Source organism: Dioscorea cayenensis, chromosome 4 (assembly GCF_009730915.1).
Source record: "Dioscorea cayenensis subsp. rotundata cultivar TDr96_F1 chromosome 4, TDr96_F1_v2_PseudoChromosome.rev07_lg8_w22 25.fasta, whole genome shotgun sequence".
Lineage (NCBI taxonomy): Eukaryota > Viridiplantae > Streptophyta > Magnoliopsida > Dioscoreales > Dioscoreaceae > Dioscorea > Dioscorea cayenensis.
Genome location: NC_052474.1, coordinates 5,890,385 through 5,912,939, shown reverse-complemented (window position 1 = coordinate 5,912,939; position 22,555 = coordinate 5,890,385). Strand labels below are relative to the sequence as shown.

The window sequence follows — 22,555 nt, the reverse complement described above, 5'->3', positions numbered from 1 at the left end:
TAGTGAAATTTTTTTATAAATACATATTTTTTAAAATAAAAATAGAATTTTAAGTTATGAAATGTAGTCTTTCATGCTTCTTGAATACATAAATCTTATAAAGAGTTTGATCTTGCCTAACGATCAGTATGTACAGTATGTAATACATGTAAGATTGACAAAAAGTGATGTCAATAACAAACTGATGAAGACATAAGAATCTATTTTTAAAAAGAGAATAACAACTGGTTATTTTAGGGAAAAAAAAATTTGTCTAAGAAAGAGCAAGTATCTAATTAGTTAGTTGATGAAATAGTAGTTTAGCGAAGGGATAATATCCATCGATATTTTGTTGATATATTTTATTTTTTTATATAAATTTTAATAATTTGAATCAGAATTAGTTTTAAATTATATTTAATTTGGTGTCATATAGATGCTTTAAAAAAACTTTTAAAATTTAAAATTAAGGAAAAAAATATTATTAGATGCGACGGTAAAAATTTAAATTTTGTTTTAATTCTTTTATAATGTTTTACATAGTTTTTCATACATAAATAAACATAGACATGATTTTGTCTATTTTAATTTTGTTTCAATGATTTTCTATTACTTTTCATATATATATATAGACATGATTATTTTCAATAAAATAAATAGATATATTGTAATTTTTTTATTTTTTTATTGTTTTTCATATATATATAAGTAGATATATTGTAATTTTTTTATTTTTTTATTGTTCTTCATATATATATATGATTTTTTTTAATGTTTTACATAATTTTTTATACATAAATAAACATAGACATGATTTTGTCTATTTTAATTTTGTTTCAATTATTTTCTATTACTTTTCATATATATATATATAGACATGATTATTTTCAATAAAATAAATAAATAGATATATTGTAATTTTTTTATTTTTTATTGTTTTTCATATATATATATATATATATATATATATGATTTTTTTTCATTGTTTATATATTATATTCTTTGTTATTATTTTATTAAATTTATCTAATAATATTAATGTTGGGCTAGTTTTTCATGTTTTTTTAAGTGATTTTTTCAAAGTTTATTTTTAATCATCTACATTATTAGATAAACACGTAGCATAATGTCACGCTCACGTGACATGGTAGATGTACGGCGCTCCAATGGAGAAGCCCCGCCAAGACCGAGAGGAAGAGAGGTTCCTTTCCATACTTAGAAAATATTGTTAAGTGTTATTATGTAATTTTATATGAAGAAATATGCAGAAGTGTGTGGGTAATTGTTAAGAGAGGTTCCTTTCCATACTTAGAAAATATTGTTAAGTGTTCCTTTCCATAATCCTAGAAGAAGAGAAGGAAATTTCTAGGAAAGAGTAGAAGACTAGATATTTTAATAGAGTTATATAGAGAGATGTAGAATACTCTATAGGGTTAATTATAGCCGTCGGATCGGATCGATCCCCACAGTCCATTAAGAATGTGGAGTGCTATAAATGCCCCTAAGGGGCTAACCTTAGAGATCAACCAAGCATCTAAGAAGTGTTGTAAGCATTGTAGTTCTTAAGGAGAATATGAAGTTTTCCCCAAACTCTCAAGTCTCTTGGTAAGTTCTCTTTCTAACCTTAGCCAATTCAAGTTTTCTTTGGTTCTTTGGTAGGAAATCCAAGGCAAAGGAAGGTGTAAGGCTGAACTTGATTGGAGTGATTGAGTGCCGGCACACGACGTTGGTTGAAGTCCAAGTCCGTGACAATAAGCATGGGTATTTATGCTAGTTGACTTTTATTCTCAGTGAAATATAAATATAAATAAGGAAATTAAAATAGATTAACCATTAATTCAAAAGAAAGAGTTAATGATGGTGCACTCTTATCAAGTGCGGTCACATGACTAAAAGGTTGGAGAGGCCAAGAACGGAGGAAAGCTCCGTCGGCTACATGCAAAAATAAAACTTACCCAAAAAATGAAAAAAAAACCCTACAAATAACCCGACCTCGAGGCTAACCTACGCTCCGTTGTTTGGTTCTCCACCAGCGACCACAGCTGCAATGCTCACATGTCACGCCCCGAACCCGGCTTACCAGACCCGGTGCGCCGACAAACGGCCGCACACCCACAAGGCCGAAACCCAGTAGGTGTACAAGGCCTCAGAATCTAATCACACAATGAAAAACACAAAGTTTAGAATTTCAACATCCAATAGAAGCTAGTGCCATATACATAAATCTCATTCTCACACAACTAGACAGTTAACTCAAATTTAGAAACGGAAACATAATAACTCACTAGCCCACTTAGATGCCTATTGCATTATTCACTTCGGATCTGAAAAATAATCAACAACAAGATTATGAGCTTGGGAGCCCAGTAAATAACCACTAAAAATATCAAGATCACAAAATGTTCAATAATCTTTAAAAACATACAAAATATAATATAATGAAATAAATATCAAAATGAACCCATAAATCAGAAATGGTTCAAAACAGATTTAATTTACCAAAATAACGAGCATATAAGTCCCCCAAAACAACTAATGCGAAAACAAAAATATCATAACTCATTTATTTAAACTCGATGACCCGAGTCGGATTTCGAGAACTCATAGGTTTACCCTCGGTGACCGAGCCGTAATATCGAGTCGTTATTCTTCACCGACGGAACAGTGCGAAACTATAGTTTCTATGTCGAGAAATGCGTGTCGACACGATCGGTGTTTGACTCGATGATGCGGGTTATTGCACGCTTAATTGGGGGACTACGAGTTTCTATAACAAAAATATGTTAGGGTCCAAAAATTATCATCAACGCAATAATATGAAAAATTTAGAGATCCCGTTTTCTAACAAAATTAATCCAATTATATCAAATAATCATTTATCAATTCACACGATATTCCACACAATATAAAAATTTATTTAAATTTGGAAACACCATTATAACAAATATAGTTAATCAGGAAAACATTATATAGATAAACACTTTTCCAGCAACCCAAACCAATCCAAGAAATCATAAGTTAAATAAATAAAGTAACTTAAAAAAAATATCATGAATCCATAGAATGATTAAATTAACAACTATTGGTGTAAGTTAACATAAAATCTCTAATTAAACAGAATATTATAAAACAAATAAAATAAATAAATAATATTACTAAATGATGATTAAACATAGTAAAAAGTAGCCTTGGAATAATTTTAACAGTAAAACCCAAGTTAATTAAATAATTACGAAGATGATTATTGGGAATAAAAAATTTGCATATACATATATGTACATATTTATATGTGGTGTACTTACCTGGAGATCCCAAAAATCTAACTCCCACTCGAAGACAAGATCAATCATTCTTGAACAACCCTAAAAGCATAATCAAAATCTAATAGCTCAAAACAATAATTTAACACAACCCAAAACATGGATCAAAACCCATGCCAAAATTTAAAGACTCACTTTCTACTCTATCTAATACTAAACATCTAATCACAAGATAACTTAGCCATACCATAGCCAAAAATCATGTTCCAAGGGAAATGACATTTCAACAAACACCTTGTGGGCATAACCAAAACTAAGCAATTAGCCAAGTAGACAAATAAGACACATGATATTCAATACAAACTAATATCCTTTACTAGCAAAGCAAAGAAGAACTAAAAAAAATATAATATGCTAGCATCATCTCTTTTTTACCCACAAGCTAGGCTACTTAATTGGCAAGAACAAGAAAAAAATTTCAAACAAAAGGCTTACAAGGTTGGATGGCGAAAATTAGGCTGACAACAAGCCCTTGAGGCCACTCCTAGCTCCATGGCATGCAAGGGAAAAAGTTTATGATTTTCATCGGCTCACCAAGCATGGGAGGCACAAAGGAAGATAGATGAAGTTTTTTGACCGCCGAATCACCTTTTTGAAGCTCCACACCCAAGGCAATGGCATGGCTATTGGTGAGGTTGATGGTGAGGCTAAGGAATAGGGAGTTCAGGTTAGAGAAGAACAAATGGAAGAGAAGGCTCATGGCTTTAGGAAAGAAGATAGAGGGGTTTCACGGGCTAAAAAATGGGAAAATAAAAGCAACCGTTTTTTTCCCTTATTTAATGGAGGTGAGGGTTTTTTTATTTAAGATAAGTGGGGTCCACATCACATCTCCACCGCCCACTACGCCATCCACCTTTGACCGGTGACCACCACTGCGACGTCCACCACCTCTGCGACACTCACCTCTCCACAGGCCACATGTAGCGGTTACCTCTTCACCGCCCACTACACCGTCCACCTCTATGACTTTTTCTTTTCTCGCGTCTGCCACTTGGCGTTCCATAGCTCCACCGGTCTCTCCATCTTTAGCAAGAAGACCGAAATAGTATATTACGCCAAAGAGAATTGACATATAATTATCAATGATTCAAACCCAGCTACAACAAAGAGAATGATTTTCATTGGAAAATTGTTTTCACTAAAGCTTTTGAACGGAATAGACATGGTTAGCAAATGAGATAGAGAGAGATGACAAGAGAGAGAGAGAGAGAGATTTTATAGTGAAGATGGAAAATGGCGACAAAGGAAGAAAAAAATAAAGTTATGCATATATCATGAGTGTGTGTTAAGACGGGATAAAATTTTTGTCTGTCTGTCTGTCTCAAATTCTATTGTGACTCTTTCTTCCTTGACCATTGTCGCTCAGCGTTTTATAACTCCACTGGCCCTTACTCCATTTTTAGCATCTAGAATGATTTTAAATATCAATGATTCAAACCCATCTATAGCAAATAGAACAATTTTAATTATCATTAGGCTAATCTTGAAACTAATGGTTATATATAAAAGGGTCAAGAAAATGAAATTACACACAAGAAGAATTGGAAATTTGCTTTCACTAGAGCTTTTAAATGGAATAGACAATGTTAGCAAACAAGAGAGAGAAGGCAAGAGGGAGAGACTTTATAAGAAGATGGAGAAAGGTGACAAAGGAAGAAAAAACAAAGTTGATGCACATATCATGTGTGTGTATGTCTGTCTCAAATCCTACTATGACTTTTTCTTTCATGGGCGCTGCTCGGTGTTCCATTGCTGCACTAGTTGTCTCTCCATCTTTAGCGAAAAGACCGAAATAATAGATTAATTATGTCGAGAGAACTAACATATAAATATCAATGATTCAAACCCAGCTACAGTAAAGAGAACAATTTTAATTATCATTAAACTAATCTTGAAACTGATTGTTATATATAATAGGATCAGGAAAATGAAAATACACACAAGTAGCATTGGAAATTTGTTTTCAATAAAGCTTTTGAACGGCAACAAAGAAGGGCTTTTATGAAAATGGAGAATGACAACAGTGGAAGAAAAAACAAAGTTTTAGGGCGGGATAAAATATGTCTGTCTGCCTCAAACCATTATGCCTATACTGTTCAAAGATTTCGTAGGAAGGAATTATATTATATACTTATCTTTTTGTTTTTAAATTTTTGTTTTAATTCTTTTTTTTTAAATATTTTCTATAGTTTTTCATACATATATAAACATAGACATGAAATAAAAATTTCAAAAATCTAAAATTAAAATTTTAAATAAATACTTATTTAAAAAAAAAGAATTTTAGGGTAATGGAGTGAATGTTGAATCTCTTGAAGAGATTATCCATCAACAACATGCTTAATACATGCAAGTTTAACAAGGAGTGATGTTTCCAGTGGTGGATGAGTGAGTAAGACAAAAAAAACTTACCATTGGAAGAAAAACGACGGCAAATAGTTATTGTAGGTTGAGAAACAAAAAGAGAAATCCGTTTAAGGACTCTCATTTGATTAGTTAGTTAATGAGATAATAGAATAACATCTATAGATAATTTTGGTGATATATATTTATTTTTGATATAATTTTAATAATTTGAATTTGAATCAGCTAGAAATTGTATTTAATTTGGTAATTTAATATATTACATGTCATAAAAGATGCTTAAAAAAACTTCCCAAATTTTTAAAAAATAAAATAAATTTATAATTTGATGTAACAATTAATGGTTAAATAATCAGTGTAAAATCTTAATTTTTCATAATATATATTTGGTTGGCCAATATTTATTATAGGGAAAATTACTGTTCACCCCTCGTAATTTTCAAAACTTCCCAAAAACCCCCTCCTACTTTTTACAGCACGACTGACGCCCCTTCAGTTAGTGTTTAACTTCCCTTTTACCCCCTACCGTTCACTTCGAAATGGGTCCATGTTGTGAAATCCCATTTTTGGCCCCGAAAATGGTGGGAAAGGAAAGCGCCAAATCACATCATGTTCGACCTTTTTGAAGGGCTTTCAGCTTGGTTTCGATGAGACAATGCCAGGAGTTGCATTACATCTTGTTGTTCTCCTCATTATCATACCCGAAATATATAAATCGGTTTCTCGAGCGGAAAAATGAAATTGATTTCCATCGGATTGGTCAAGTGCACTTCATCTTCGAATGAGTCGTAGTCGATTTTATTGTCGAGGCGAGCATGTGCCATTGTCGTCTTCTCGTTTATGGTACAGTAAAGTTGTATTACTGACGAGAAGAACGATGAATTACGACGAGTTCATTTCGTTGTAAAGTTCTTCTCGTTTATGGTTATCTATTTGTATATTTTTAAATAATGTTTAACTATTTGCTATTATCCGTTTAAATATTTTTACTAATATGTTTAATAATTGTCATATCCGTTTAATACTTCCCATCTCCGTTTAACATTATCTTTACATGTATAACTATTCATAAAGCGTGTAAATTCTCAAAGTCTCTGCAGTAAAGCGGTGATCTTTTTCGTTTGATCCGAATTGTTGGCATGTGGCGCGTGGCGGTGGCAAGGGTTATGGTATCCGTGCGTGAGAATTAATGACGGCATTAATTCTTACTGACGGTAACATACATTTCCGAACACACGTTCGTTCTCATCGCCATCGATCGGCCATCGTGTGCGTTTAACTTTTTTTCTCGGATACGAAGAGTCGACTGTTTGTGGACTTCACACCATAAATAACCGGGGAAGAACCCTCCCCATGGACAACCACTCCTCGTCGTCCTCATCATCCTCCTCCTCCTCCTCCTCCTCTTCCTCCTCTTCCCATGGACAACCACTCTATCTGAAAGGATGTTTCGTGAGCCTTCTTCCTTATCTTGAGAATCGATTAGCCGTAATCACCGAACTAGTTAAACTATCTTTTCGCCCTGAGCCGAAATCCTCTCATAATCGCACGAATCGCGGAGGATTCTCCAGTGATGGATACGACGGAAAGCAATTAAGAGAGCATTTCGACTTGGGTAAGAAAAGAAAGTTTTCACGTATTGCGTGATTGCGGAGGATTCTCTAGAGGAGGAGATCGTGAAAACATCCTTTAAGACGAGGGTTGACATTTACCACTGAGACTTTTACGTTAGCGTTTAAGAAAATGGCGTCGAGTGTACAAGCATTACGTTACGTGTTTAACTATCAGGATCGTCGTTTAAGTCCTACCATGACACATTGATTAATAGTCGTTTTTCATGAATGTGTGTTGTTTAACCTTTTTTTAATGTTGTATGCGTTTTGCGGGTTCAAGTTGATGCGCTTGTTATGCAAACTGGCCGTGAGCATTCGAATGTCTGGGACACTTGTTTTCGTTATACTAGGGTCGAGTCGTGAGTGTCCAAAGTCCGAAGCGGACGTTGCAGAATGTTGTAAATGTTGTAAATCTTTGTAAATGTTGTAAATGTTGTAAATCTTTTTATAAATAAAAGCGAAACAATCGTATTTGTTGTGAACTTACGAAATTTAAGCAGAGACCTAGTAAAAAAGCAATGTGGGGAAACAAAAAGCGTCGTTGTAAACAATAGAAAAAGTTAAACAATACTCAAGTTACTCTTTAAACAATGACAACGGTGTTTAAGAAAAATACGTAAATATGTTTAAAGCGAGTGACCCGGGAGGTACCCATCTAGCAACGCGATGTCGATGAAAGCATTCAATTTAAACAATAACATATTATTTACATGATATAGACTTTAGTTAAACAGTTAACCGTTATGTTAAACACTATATGTATCTGTTTAAACATAAAAAAAGCTGACGTTTACGAGAGACTCATGTTGAGTTGAGAACTTTCATTCGAACGATGACAACATGTCTTCCTCGTGACAATGACATATATTTCCTTTTTGCCCTCGGGATGGAGGGAAAAATACCGCCAATCACATCACGTCTAGTCTAACCTCTATCATACAATCGCTGCACTTTTTTTGTTTGCGATTCGACTGCTTTCGTTTGTTCTTTACATCTTCTACTTCTTCTTCGTCGTCTTCGTTTTGTTCTTCATTTCATTTGGTTTTATGACGATTTGGTTTTCGACCGATATATTATGGAGAGTTTTTGTGGTATTGCTAGATTCAACGGGGAGGGAAGAGTGCTAATGTTCACTGACTCGAGACTTCTTGGGAATTGGTGTTAGATGAGATATGTGAGCGATGGGGTCTCGAAGTTTCTCTTGTCAGGGTTAAGTTCATCACACCGGATGGATATAAAAGCGGTTTGCCCTAATAGAAAAGCGATGTTGACTTCCAGTGGATGTGTCACGTCCACTCCATCTTCAAATGCGCTGTAGTTGATCTTGTCGTCGAGACAGAAAATGTGCTATTGCCGAATCCTAATGAAAACGAGGTTTACTCGTTGTAAGTTCCTTTTTCTTTTAATTATTCCAGGTTATGCAGGGGTCATTATTGTTTAAATATGTCAAAAGTCATCTGGTTAACATATTGTACTAGTCGTTTACGTTATTAGTTAATTGTTTAAGTATTTAATTTAACGTTTAACTATTGTCATTATCGCTTAAACATTATATTCTCCGCTTAACATATTGATCTTTTTCATTTGGTCAAAGTGTTGGCGAGATTCGGATTCGCGAGTGCTCCCATTCATCCCCATGGTGACCACGACGGTGTGGGATGTCTTCCTTCCTCGTCGGATCATTCGAAAAGTGTTGTCGTTGGATATTGGTCAGCGTTTTGGCGGTGTCGAACATTTTCGGGGATGTACTTGAAATCATGCAATCAAAAGGAATTTTTGACTTCAAATCATAAAGAACGAAAAACATCGGGTGATCGTGGAATGCTGCTGGCGATGGTTTGTCGTTCGGGCGCTTCATGCATCAAAAAAGAGTATAACAAAAAAATACTTTCGGAATCAAGACAATCAACCCGTACACACTTGCGGTGGTGGCATAGGTTCGGCGTCACATCCGAAAAGCGTCCCAAAAAATGGGTTAGCGCACGAGTGATTCGAAGCTCAGGGCCGAGTCCCTTATGACAAGGCCATCGACATTCGGAAGGACATGTTGCGGGAACATGGTGTCCACATACCATACAAGCGAGCTTGGTTGGGAAAAAGAGCATGCGGGTGGTCCTCGTGGCAGCTGACATCTCCAGTATATCGTTTGCTTTGGTATGTGGATAAGGTGGGCTGAGACAATCCGGCAGGCGTTGCGATCGCTGGAGAGAGGCGGTGATCGCTTTTAAACGTGCATTCTTTTCTTTCGTGGCGTGTATTGTGGGATTCAAGAGGGCTTGCGGGGCAGCTCGCTGTTTCTCGATGGTACCCACCTCCTTGGAAAAATATCGGGGTACACTCTTGGGTGCGAGGAAAGATGGTAACAATGGTTTTTCCAGCGTCGCCTTCGGGTATAGTCGACAATGCAGACCGATGCCAATTGGACTTGGTTCATATCTAAGTTGGGCGATGCCTTATCACGAGGGTGGAGATTATCATGAGATAATTACCTTCGTGTCGAGACGAGGTCCAAGAGCCTTGTGAGCGCAATTGCGAGAGTCTTCCCTTCTTACGCCACATGCGTCTTGTCTTCGACATTTGGAGGCGATTTTACGAAAAGCGATGTAAGACTTGGGAAGGCATTGAGGGAGGAGTCTTGGTCTATATGCTTCCGCGATTGCGTGGGCATCCACGGCTAAAGATTTTAATGATCTAGTGAATGAGCTGCGAGCCGTATCACCCGAGCTCATCATCGGTTGATTAATAAATCGGATATGGCACATTGGTCGAATTATCCGTTCGAGGTGATCGTTGGGGTGAGATGTATTCGAGCGTCGCGGGAGTCGTTCGATGCTTGGATCAAGGAAGCTCGTCATTTACTCGGGTGAGCGAAAATGGTCGACTCCATAAGGTCTGCGAATGTTGATTTACACTTAACATTTTGTATTACCCTTTAAACATTATCAATCTTTGTTTAATTACACTTTTCTAACTTTAAATATTAATCATTTCGTTTATTTAATTACAATAATGTTTAAACATGTTGACGAATTATTTAACCATCACTGTCTTTGTTTAACCTTATTTGCGGAGTTCAAGTTGATGCGCATGTTATGTAGCCAGGCGTGAGCAGCGACCAAATGGGAGACCTACTTATGCCCTGACATACATTCGAAGTTAGAGATCATTGTTGAGGGACGTACCCGAAATCTTCGTGTTGGTCGTTGTGTCGATGATCGTTACTGAGTGATCGACCAATGCAAACGAACTCCTGCATGGATCTCGCCATCGGAACTTGTTCGTATCGAAGGTGGCAAAGTTTATGGTATCCATCTGCAAAACATGCTTGCGCGGCAAGAATAATGCGACGGACACCAGCGTACATCGATTTATTAGCGGGTACTTCACCGTCGACAATTACAAAGCGGCGTACAAGGAAGCTATATTCCCATACCCGATGATGACGGGCCTTGAGGCGGAAATCGTGAGCTTCGTTTGCGACCGCTGCTGACTAGAAGGCGACTGGGCGGCTAGACGAAAGAGGATCGAGTCATGGCGTTTGATATCCGCGAGTTACATTGCGTACCATCGCCAGGATCCGGTCGCGATCGAGCGATCTTGCATGATAAGCGCATCGCCGACTAGGCATTGTTAATAAACCGAGCGATGATGAGGGAAACATTGTGTATTTACAACGAATTGAATGTATTTTGCACGGAGACATTGTTATTTTTAAACGGATACAACGTAATTTGAAATATTTCAACCGATGTTTAAACGATATATGGTATATTTAAACAATGAAAGCTGAAATGTACACAACTACAACGTAAATTAAACAATGAAATGAAAGCTCGAATGAAATTTAACATCGCCTTTACAATTGAGAAAACAAACAAAATTTACATTGAGATATACAGAGTCATTTTCTTGAAAACAAAAACAATGAATTGAATTGTGTATTGATGGGCAACTTTCCATATTTAGTTAAACAATAAGTGCATTTATTTAAGCAGAGAAAGTGTTATTTTAAATGGGTACACCGTAATTTTGAAATATTTAAAAGCGATGTTTAAAGCGATATATACTATATTTAAACAATGAAAGTGAAATGTACACAATTACAACGTAAAATTAAACAATGAAATAAAAACCGAATGGAATTTAACCCGCTTTCTACAATTCAAAAACAAACAAAATTTACATTAATATATACAAGTCAGTGTTCTTCGAACACGAAAACAATGAATTGAATTTGTCGAGTTTACATTTGAAAACAAAATTGCGATCAGGATATACTAAGACATGTTATTCAAAAATGCAATTTAACCGCTTGTGACGACCCCCTTTCGCTACGGACAGTACGCCCTCCTCATAAGTATCGCGGTAACATCTAGTGTCCCGAGGTAAGGACGTCATGCTGCAGTGGCAGTAACTTTCGACCCGATAGTCCTCGATAAACCGCGTGAGCGTGAGCGGCACGATCGACGCTCCCTTGTTTTGGCGTGGGGTTTTACGTAATGACGACGTGTACTTTTGGTGACTCGCCGACTCGCCCTAACTCCATATCGACACAAAGGTCGAATAGATTCACGTCGAGATATGCAGAGTCGAGATTAGAATACCGATTTAAATACCAAACATATATTAATCGGACGTAATTAAAGAACTTACCATGTCCAGCAGCGTCCTTACTCGTACCGGACATGAAGAATAATGCACTATATTCTTGATTATCATTGTCGGGGCGGCGACATGGAAGTGGTGCATTCATGATTATCGGGAGGATGACAATTTGAACGCTTCATGCGGAGTTCTTGGCATCGCCCGCGATCATAGCCATGGTGTGTCGTGTGCGTCGTCCAGCTGACATGTAAGCAGATGGCGGTGATCGATGATGGCGCGCTTCTTGTAAGGATATGGCTCTTTGCTCGGCGACTTTTTGTATTATCGATCGGCGTCCGTCACATCATCGATGACCATCTCCTTCCCTCGGCGGCGTGTATAACTGTCGGCGTGATGGTCGTGGCAATGTCATTCTTCCACACGAGTCTTTGAGGAGCGAAATGATCGAGATATTAGAAGACCATATTGTAAATATTTAAATGATATTATCAATTGTTACATGATATTATATATAATTAAGCGGTAGGCGAAAACTTAAATGATAACGTAATGGTATTAAACACTATTAGGTAATAGTTAAACACTATAAAAGAAACTCTTTTCAAAACAATATCCTTAAAAAGCGTTACCTTGCGTCCAGTGAGGCGGGTTGAGGAAGATCCCTCGTCAACTCACCTGTCGTGTTGTTAAAGACGACTCATAAATTAGATCTCTCGGGGTTTACCCTCACGGAGAAAACCCAGCTCACTCTCATAATCGCCGAGATGGTGCTGACCCGCGACTCCCGCATGCAAGGCAGTTTTAAGTCGAATTTGAAACTCACTCCGTTCCATCCGTTATAGGGTTTTGGGGTTTGAAAAACATAGACTTTTAAAAGGAGGGGTTTTTGAGGTGCAAAAACTAACGGGGTTTTTTTGGCAATTTTACAAACTTAAAGGGTTTTTTTGGCAATTTCCACTTTATTATATTACAACTTTCATAATAATACAAGAATAGTAACTCCCTTTCATGTAGGGTAAGATGTTGAGAGATCATCTCCCTCTTATTATTATTAGTGGAAATGCCGAGCACTAAGTTTTGTAAAATGCTGAAAAACCCCTTTTTAAGTTTGTAAAAATTGCCAAAAACACCCGTTGAGTTTCAGATCCCAAAACCCCTCCTTTTCAAAAGTCTATGTTTTTCAAACCCACGAACCATAGTAACGGATGTGAGCGGAGTGAGTTTTGAAATTTTTTGAATGAAAATGCCTTTGCGTGGGGAGTCGTGGGCTGCGACCATCTCGGTCGATTTGAGAGGAAGTGGGCGGTTTTTCCGTAGGAGGTAACCAGAGAGGCAATTTATTGGGCCAGTTTAATTGCTTTTTCTCGACTCGCGTCTTGACTTTTTCATTCAGATGTCTCCAAGTTGTCTCCTGCGAAAGCCCTACTCTGTAATTGGCGTTTCATCATTTTCCCTTTCCACGGTATCTCGAGAGGAGAAGTCCCCAGCTGACTAGTTGGCATTTCAGTCGGTTCTCGATCTAAGGTATTGAGTATGGTTTTATGTTAAGCGTTACATTACGAAGAAAGATTTTTCGGTTTTGTTTTTGTGCTCACATTTTGTTGGAAGATATTGAAGTGCGGGGGATTTCTCGGTGGGGTTTTGTTAGTCTGCGGGGAGATTTCTCGGCTAGGGGTTTTTGTTTTTGTTTTTGCGTTTTTACGTATGTATACACTATCGAAATAGTTTTTCGATTGTTATGATTTGTGTAATATTTATAATGTACACGTTTCAGTTTCGTTTGATATAGTTCTGAGTTTTCTGAAATGAGGGTTGACGTTTAAGAAATGAGATATTCTGAGTTTAACATTTGTTGTCTACTGTTTAAGTATTCTAGTCTCTGTTTAACAAAATGGGTCTCTGTTTAACATTTTATATCTACGTTTAATAAGCTGAGAGTTCTAGTTTAAAACCTTATATTTCAGCTTAAACTTTTATCGTCTTGCGTGTTGAATGTGTTGTTATTGTCGCGAGCTTGTGATTATGGCGGTCGACCTAGTTAATGGGGCGTTGCTATTTGGCAGGTTGTGGAGACCTTAGGTCGAATTGAAAAGTTAACATGACCCTCGACCAGTTTGGGAGATTATTCGAAGGGACACCGTTTGCGGCGTTATTTGGTGGAAGCAGTATACGAGGGGCCCTTCTTGATTCTCTTTTTTGCAAAATACGATGGTGCGCTAATAAATTCGAGGATCGGGAAAAGCTGCTGAGTTTGAGACCTCGAAGATGTGGCCCTCGTTCTTGGTACGCGTTGCGATGGCGAGCGCGGTGGTCTTCGAGAAGAAAAACCGGTCGGCGTTCGAGAAGGCGGTATCGATCGAGACCTACGAGAGAGACGAGAGACTCCGTCAAGAGCACTCACGGTGCGACTTGTTCGACGGAGGAGAGAAGAAGATAATTTTTGTCAAACTCGATGGTGTACCTCGTGGGGACGGGTCCTCTTCCCAAAATACATCATGCTCGGGTTCAGGCTGGATGGGTGATTCGTCGATGATCTCCGGCCGTGGAGGCGTCTGGCGTAGGCGCGACGCAGCAGAGTGGCTTATGGAGGATATTCCTGGCGGCGCTCGAGTGCTGAGATAGATCTGTAGGGAAGAAGACCAGCACGGAGATGCGTTAAGGGTTGCTCGGTCGCTTAACGTCCCGGTTTCTGTGTGGCCAAGACGGGGAAGAAAGTCCGTTCGGCGAGATCCCGAGGATCGTTGTGCTACGGTGAAAGTACTGCAGGAAAGCAGCGGCGGTAGAAAGCGAGCTTGTCGTCGCTCGATGGAAAAGAGGTAATAAATCATGGACATGATGTTTAACGTAAGTCTTTAATGTTTAAACATTTTATTTAGCGTTTAACTTTTAGTATTCTCGTTTAACTATTATTACATACTGGGTTTAAATATTTTTGTTCTCCGTTTAATTATATTCTATAACGTTTAAATATATAAACACTCTGTTTTAAATATAGTTTTTATAGTTTAAAATGAATGATCTCATTGAAAATTGTTTGGTTTTACATATGTTAGTTTCAAAGGTAGATTCCGGCTGAATCTTTGAAGAAGAAATATTTGTTGAGACGGCCCAAGCGGATGGATGCCATTGCTCAGGAACCACTTGCTCGAAGCGGGGATGAGAGAGGCGACCCTCTATCGTGCTTGTGTTGGTCGTCGGATTCTCCTACTTCCGACCTGCAGCGCCGCATTCCTCGGCAGGAGAGCCCTCCCCTACCGGCGGTGCTGACAACCCCACTAGCAGCGACAGCAGTCCCACTGACCGTGGCGGCCCCTCCGGCTGAGTGGCGGCCCACGTGACATTAGGCGAAGATGTCGCCCATACTCTTATGCGGGCGTGCGAATATTGATAAGCCGGAGTTTCCTCGCGCATGCCTCGTGTGGGCGGAAGGGCGTTAGCGGCCATTGCGCCGTCCTCGAAAAGCTGAAGCACCGGGACGAGCGAGGCGTCGGAGATTTGATGACGGCGAGCATCATCGGAGAAAGGTCGTTCAGGCGGCCGCGTCGAAGAGACTTTGCGAAAAAGAGGAGAACAATCTTTTAGCCTACTGTCTCGCGGCGTGATGATAAAGCAATGACTGACACCGCTCGGTGATCTTTGTCTTGAGTACATCGCCGTTGATGAGCATGGACGTGAGCGGTGGAGGGACATCGTGAGATGATGTGGCCGTTCTGCGGTTAGGAAAGGTCGTTGACTCTCTTCTCGATGAAATCGATCGACCGAGTGAGGCCATCTGCAAGATGCGGCGTCAGATGAATGGCGATCCACGAAGATCGAGAACAAGTTAAGGGTGTGTCTCAGATGATCTTTGTTATGTCGTAGCGGTTGAGAAGATCGTCGAATCCGTTCTTGAGCCGAGTGGTGTTACAGCGGTGAAGCGAACTGCGATCCGACAAGAACAACCATGTAAGGATGTGTGCGAGTTGATCTTTGTCGCCATCGTCCCAGCGTCGAAGGAAGATGCTGATGAAGACCCGAGCCAGAACAGCGAGAGAGATGATCGAGGCCCGATCGAAAAATTGGACGGGGCGGCTCGGAAGCTTTTGATAGAAGAAGAAGAAATGGGTTGGCTGTGGTCGTCTTATAGTCTGACGAGGGAGTTGATGAGGATCTTCCTCAGGCGCTTTCATGGAGCCAGTAAGTGTAAACGTTTTTATGTTATTGTTTAAAGGGTTTCTTATAGTGTTTAACTATTTTCCTAATAGTGTTTAATGCCTTTATATTATCATTTAAGTTTTCTACTTATGCGTTTAATTATATATAATATCATGTAACAATTGATAATATCATTTAAATATTTCTGATATGGATGCTTATTATATACATTGTCGTTTAACCTCGATTTGTCGTGTGTGGAGGAATGCCATCGTGACCTCACAGCGACAGTTACTACATGTATGCTTGAGGGAAGGAGATGGTCGGTGATGATGATGTGATGGGCGCTTTTCGTATGCATCATACAAAAGTCAGTGAGCAAAGAGCCATATCGCTACAAGTGCGCCTCCAGTCACCGGATCGCTTCTTGCTGTTTATGTCAGCAGACGACGCTGGCTGACCAATTATGGCTATGGTCGGGGATGCTTTGTCACGCGACGCATGAAGTTCAGTGTGCGTCCTCCGATAATCATGATGGCCACTTCCATGTCGTCGTCACAGACAATGATAAACAAGAATACGAGGCGTTATTCTTCGTATGGGAATGCGATAAGGACGCGTTGGACATGGTAAGTTCTTTAATTATGTCCAGATTAATATCCGTTTGGTATTTAAATCGGTATTCTAATCTCGACTTGCATATCTCGGCCGTAGGAATCTATTAGAGCACTTTGCTCGATATGGAGTTATCTGGTCGGCGGCAGCACGAAATGCCGCTCGTGCTTGGCAAAACCCAGCGCCAACAAGGAAAGCGCCGATTGCGGCGATCTACGTCGATGCGGTTTACTCGAGCGATTACTTGTGGGGTGAGAAGTTACGACTCTGCGATGCAGACGTTCCTTACCCTCAGATAGTGTATGTTGCCGCATACTCAGGAGGGAGGCGGTCAGGCGTCCGTGACGAAGAGTGCGTCGCTGGGCGGGTTAAATTTTTGATTTTTGAATAACATGTCCTGTATATCTCATATCGATTTTGTTTTCGAAATGTAAATCACGGACAAATTCAATTCATTGTTTTTCGTGTTTTCGAAGAACATGACTTGTATATATCTTAATGTAAATTTTTGTTTGTTTTGAATTGTAAAGCGAGTTAAATTCCATTCGGTTTTCATTTCGTTGTTTAATTTACGTTGTAATTGTGTACATAACTTTCATTGTTTAAATATACTATATATCGTTTAAACACCAGTTGAAATATTTAAACTTACAGATTGTGTCCGTTTAAATTAACAATGTCTACCGCTTAAAATACATTCGATTCGAGTTAAAGAGTAAGAGTTTAAATATGGAAAGTTACCCATCGATACTACTAATGTTTCCACTCGTATCATCGTCGTGCTTATTTACAATGCCTAGTCGCGACAAGTTTCATTCATTCGCAAGATCGCTCGATCAGTGATCGGATCCATGGCGTCAGTGCAATGTAACTTCATGAGGACATCAGCAACGCTTATGCGACTCGACATCCTCTTTTCGCCTAGGCCGCACGAGTGCCGCCTTCTGCAAATCACGAGGAGGTCGCATGCAAGCTCACGCCATTTCTAAGTTCACATTCAAATAAAACATTCGACATACAACATTTACAAAACATTTACAATATTTACAACATTTACAACATTTACAACATTTACAACATTTACAAGAAATTTGGACACTCCGCGACTCGACCCTCGTATAACGAAAACAAGGTGTCCAGACAGTTCAGATACTCCACGGCCGAGTTCATGCATGTCTTGTCAACTTGAACCCTCGCACAACATACAACATTAAAAAGGTTAACAAACACATTCAAGGAAAAGCACTATTAATCATGTGTCGTAGCGGTCGGGACTTAGCCGAAGATCGTCGTAGTTAAACACGTAATGACATAGCGGTTGTACACGCGTCGCAATGTTCCAAACAAAGAATAGAGTCTCAGTGATAAATATCAACCTCGCCTTAAAGGATGCTTTCACGACCTTCCTCCTCCTAGAGTCATCGCAATCACGTGTAACACGTGAAAACTTTCTTTTCTTTACCCAGAGTCGAAAAGCTCGCTTGATAATTGCTTCCCGTCATCCACGGCACGGAGAATCCTCCAGCATTCGGAGCGAGCAGTATGCGAGCATTTCGGCTAGGGCAAGAAAAGATGGTTTAACATCAAAGGCGATGATTACTGGCCGATTGATTCTCAAGATAAGGAAGAAGTTCGCGAAACATCCTTTCGGCAGAGTGGTCGGCCCATGGGAAGAGGAGGAAGAGGAGGAGGAGGAGGAGGAGGATGATGAGGACGGCGACAGCGGTGGTTGTCCATGGGAAGGGGTTCTTCACGTTATTTATGGTGTGAGTCGCAAGCCCGAGGTGACTCGTCATGATCCGAAAAATCAAAGCGCGCGATGAGACCGACGAGCCCGATTACAACGAGCAGGTGTTCGGGATATTTATGTTCACGCAGTGCGTAAGAATTAATGCCGTCATTAATTCTTATCGCAGGGGATGCCATCCTCTGCCACTGCCACCGCCACACCGCGGCAATCTGAGCTGCAAAGATCACCGCGTTTTACGCAGAGACTTTGAGAATTTAAGCGTTAATATGAAAAGTTATACATGTAAAGATAATGTTAAGCCGGAGATGAAGCCAAGTATTAAGCGGATATGACCAGTTATTACGCATGTGTAGTAATATATTTAAAGCGGGATAATAGCGAAATAGTTAAACATTATTTAAAAATATACAAAAAGATAACCATAAAGCGAGAAAGAACTTTACATGAAATGGGCACTCGTTTCAAGCGAAGAGCTGACAGTGGCACGCTGCGCACCGACGATACAAATGAGCCGGCTCGTTTGAAGATGAAGTGCGCTTGACCAATCCGATGGGTAACTTCATTTCATTGGAGAAACCGGAATTTATATTTGGTATGATAAACTTCACCCTTATTCTACTAAATGAAATGTAATAAACTCTATTTGAATGGTCGAAGTGATAGCGAAGAGATTCTCACCTAGTATTCGCGACCGGCGAGGCGGAAGTCGAACAACTCAATGAGAGAATGGGGAGAACAACAAGATGTAATGCAACTCCTATGCATTGTCTATCAGAAACCAAGCGAGAAAGCCCTTGAAAGGTTGAACATGATGATTTGGCGCTTTCCTTCCAGCATTTCAAGGCGAATTGGATTTCACAACATGGGCCATTTGAAGTGAGCGGTGGGGGTAATAAGTTAAACACTAGGAGGTACATCCAGGGTGTGTAAAAGTAGGAGGGTTTTGGGAAGTTTGAAAATTACGAGGGTGAGCAGGTAATTTTCCATTTTTAAAAATGATATTAATTACTTAATTAAATTAAATTTAATTAATTTTTGAAGAGTAATAAATAATTATTAATAATAATAATAAATAATTGAAATTTCTCACCATCTTACATAGGGCATTATATCTTCTAACATACATTATACCATACAAACAAAAATAAATACAACATTGCGGGTTTCGATAAATTAAACAACAATGATGGATGTTGAAATAACATTTTCACTCACTAACGAGTTACATATAATTTCAATTACAAGTAGCAAACTACCCCAAATTTTAATAAAATAATTAAAAGCTTTTACATAATTCATAAAACTAGAAATTGTACCAATTAATAATAATTTCCAAAAGGAAGAAGCTATTATAATTCAGTTTCTAAAACCTTATCGCGAATTGAACCAACTTGGATGGTGATGGTTCATCTGTTTGCCCTCTTAGTTTATTTGATTTCGTGATTATATAGCAAGCCCAATCATCAAAATTTGTTGCTCGAAACCTCTTCATTTAATGCTTTTAGGAAGGAAAACATGCATTTATGAACTTTGTTGATAGAATATCTAAAGAATGGTACTAATGAATAAGAATGATTAGAATTAATAACCACAACAATTGATTTTAATCCTTGAAAGACTAGTTACAAATTTTATTTTTCTTACAACATTGACTACAATTATAAACAAAACTAGGTACAATCTGAGAAAACTAGAAAAACAAATACCTTTGAGAAATGGAAAAGAAACTAACTAGAATAGGCTGAAGAAAGAATTGAGCAATCATCAATGTCTTTAATCCAACCATTAACACTAGCTAGCATCCATTCTTTATCGCTCATCCAAATTTGAAAATTATATCGAGTAATACCAAGTTCTTACCAAAAGCTTGCTAGCTGTCGTTTCTGAGAGATTCATGGCATTATCAATGAAGTCGGCCTGCGTAATGGTTCCACCTACACCTTTGGAAATTAGTGAAGCATGTTAGAGGCAACCTCGTGTTGGATTCTCCACTTGTAGAGCATTATTTTGCTTGTTTTGTCGATTCATTGTTTGGATGAGCACGTTTCTTACAATAACGTCGATGGTGATGTTGTATTATCTAGGTATTGTTGGCAGCCATCCTTCACATATCTTCCAGTTTCAATAGTAAAATTTCTCATGCACTCTTCAAAGTTACCCATATCGAAGTTAGTAATACTTCTACTTATGTATCTCTTTTCTCACAAAGACTACAAAATGCAATTCCAATTGGGAAGTTTTATATAGAGAAAAGAGGATTAACTCAATAATATTTTAGCCATCAATGTTGAATTTTTATTATGTAATTATTAACTATTATAATATATGAATTGCCCAATGTTTGACGGGGTTAGCATTTGTTTTTGAATAATTATTTTAAATGAGAGTTTAGAATGTAAAATTCGGAAAGAATGCTATGAGAATTCATATGAGATATAAATATAAATAAAACCTATATTAATTTGTCATAATTAGTATTAAATAAATTTTATAATGATGAATGTGTTGGACCAATCAACTACAACAAGTTTCACATGAATAAGCAAAGTGCAATTGATTACATGAGATAAAATGATCGACAAACCCAATTGGGCATGCTTTAAAGATCAATTTTCATGTGATAGGTTGAGACTTAGTATGATAGAGTTCAATTTTACATAGATTATCTTGATTAGTTTAAATGAATTTACATAAGATTTATAATAAGTTGTCAAATTGTATTCTTATCAATCAGAGCACAACAACTAAGTTTTCTATATGGAAAACGATTCTAAATTTTGAATAACAATCAATTCAATTTGATTTTCTAGCATCTATAGTTAGTTATCGATCTGATACGATTTAGAAATGTTAAGCAATCTTTTATACAACACATGAAATGTATTCTCATACAAAGTTGTCAAATTTTGATGCTCTAGTTTAAGAATGACAAGCAAAGGATATATGACAACAAATTTTCTCATTGTAAACTAGTTGTTGAAATATGATTATATGGTTTAAGAATGGCATGTGAAGTTTGTACAACTAAAAAATTTCTCTTGTAAATTTATCGAATTATGATTGTCTGGTTTTATAGCAACAAAGGGGTTATACAACAACTAAAAATTCTTCTCTTTACAATTAATGACAAAATTAATCAGTAATCATAACTAACACCCTGTCATAAAATAATAAATATACTATGGGAATTTTTTCTAGGAAGATAAGAATAGCACAAGTGAAACTGCATAGCACAAATAGTTGAGTCTCGCCTTTTTGCTTAGCTTGTTTTGTTTTATAATTGATATTTAACGAACAATATGAAATTTTAATATAGTTTGCTGAGATCAAATATGTAAAAGGTAATCAAACCTTTTTTTTATTTTAACCATGGATAGTTTAATTTTGGTTGTTCTATATAATTCGTTAAAAGTCTTGTACGGTTTTAGCCTATACATATTTTTTCAATTTTTGCTGTTTTTATTTATTTATTGTGTTATACGCTACCCTTTTTGAAAACAAACAGGTGACAAAGCTTTTGCACTATACGATACTTTAAGAGCTGTTGGTGAACATGATGGGATAAGAACAGATAGGGGATACGAGGATTGGATGTACAAAGATATTTCGCTGATAGCTCATTTATCCTATGCATGTTTCATGTACGCCAAATAAGCCGATTTTAACATTTGTTATCCTATTTTTGCTTGAAGTGGACCAGGTGAAGTAGTATTTGATATGATTATACGTAAATTGAATAATTAACCTTTATAATACAGTTATATATTTAAAAAAAAGGGAACTTATAAACCTATCTCTGTCATTGAGGTTAGGCCCTGAAGGTTTAGAATGTGATGATCAAAGAAGAAGAGATATATATAATGAAACTCTCATCATTGAGAGCCTTCTTGTCAAGTTGTAGTGTAGTGATTTGAAAGAATAAGAGATATAGTGTGAAACCAAGATGAGAAGAGAGATCTGGTAAATTGGTAAAAGTAATTTGTTTTATCATATCCTACTAATTTCTATCCTAACTTCCACATAAGGTTAGTTATTAGGTGGTTAGTAAGATAAAGTGGGTCAATAGGATATGATGTCATATCCTATTTTTCTAACCTAGAAAAATAATAAGAGAATATGATATTTGTCCTATCTAATCCTTTCTCTTATCTTGTCCTAGCAATACGTAACTTCGA

The 22,555-nt window shown here is 37.7% G+C and overlaps 1 pseudogene; it reads right to left on the bottom strand.

Moving 5' to 3' along the window:
• Nucleotides 1-20,894: 20,894 nt before the first annotated feature.
• LOC120258600 overlaps nt 20,895-22,555 on the bottom strand; it is a 9,057-nt pseudogene continuing 7,396 nt past the window's right edge.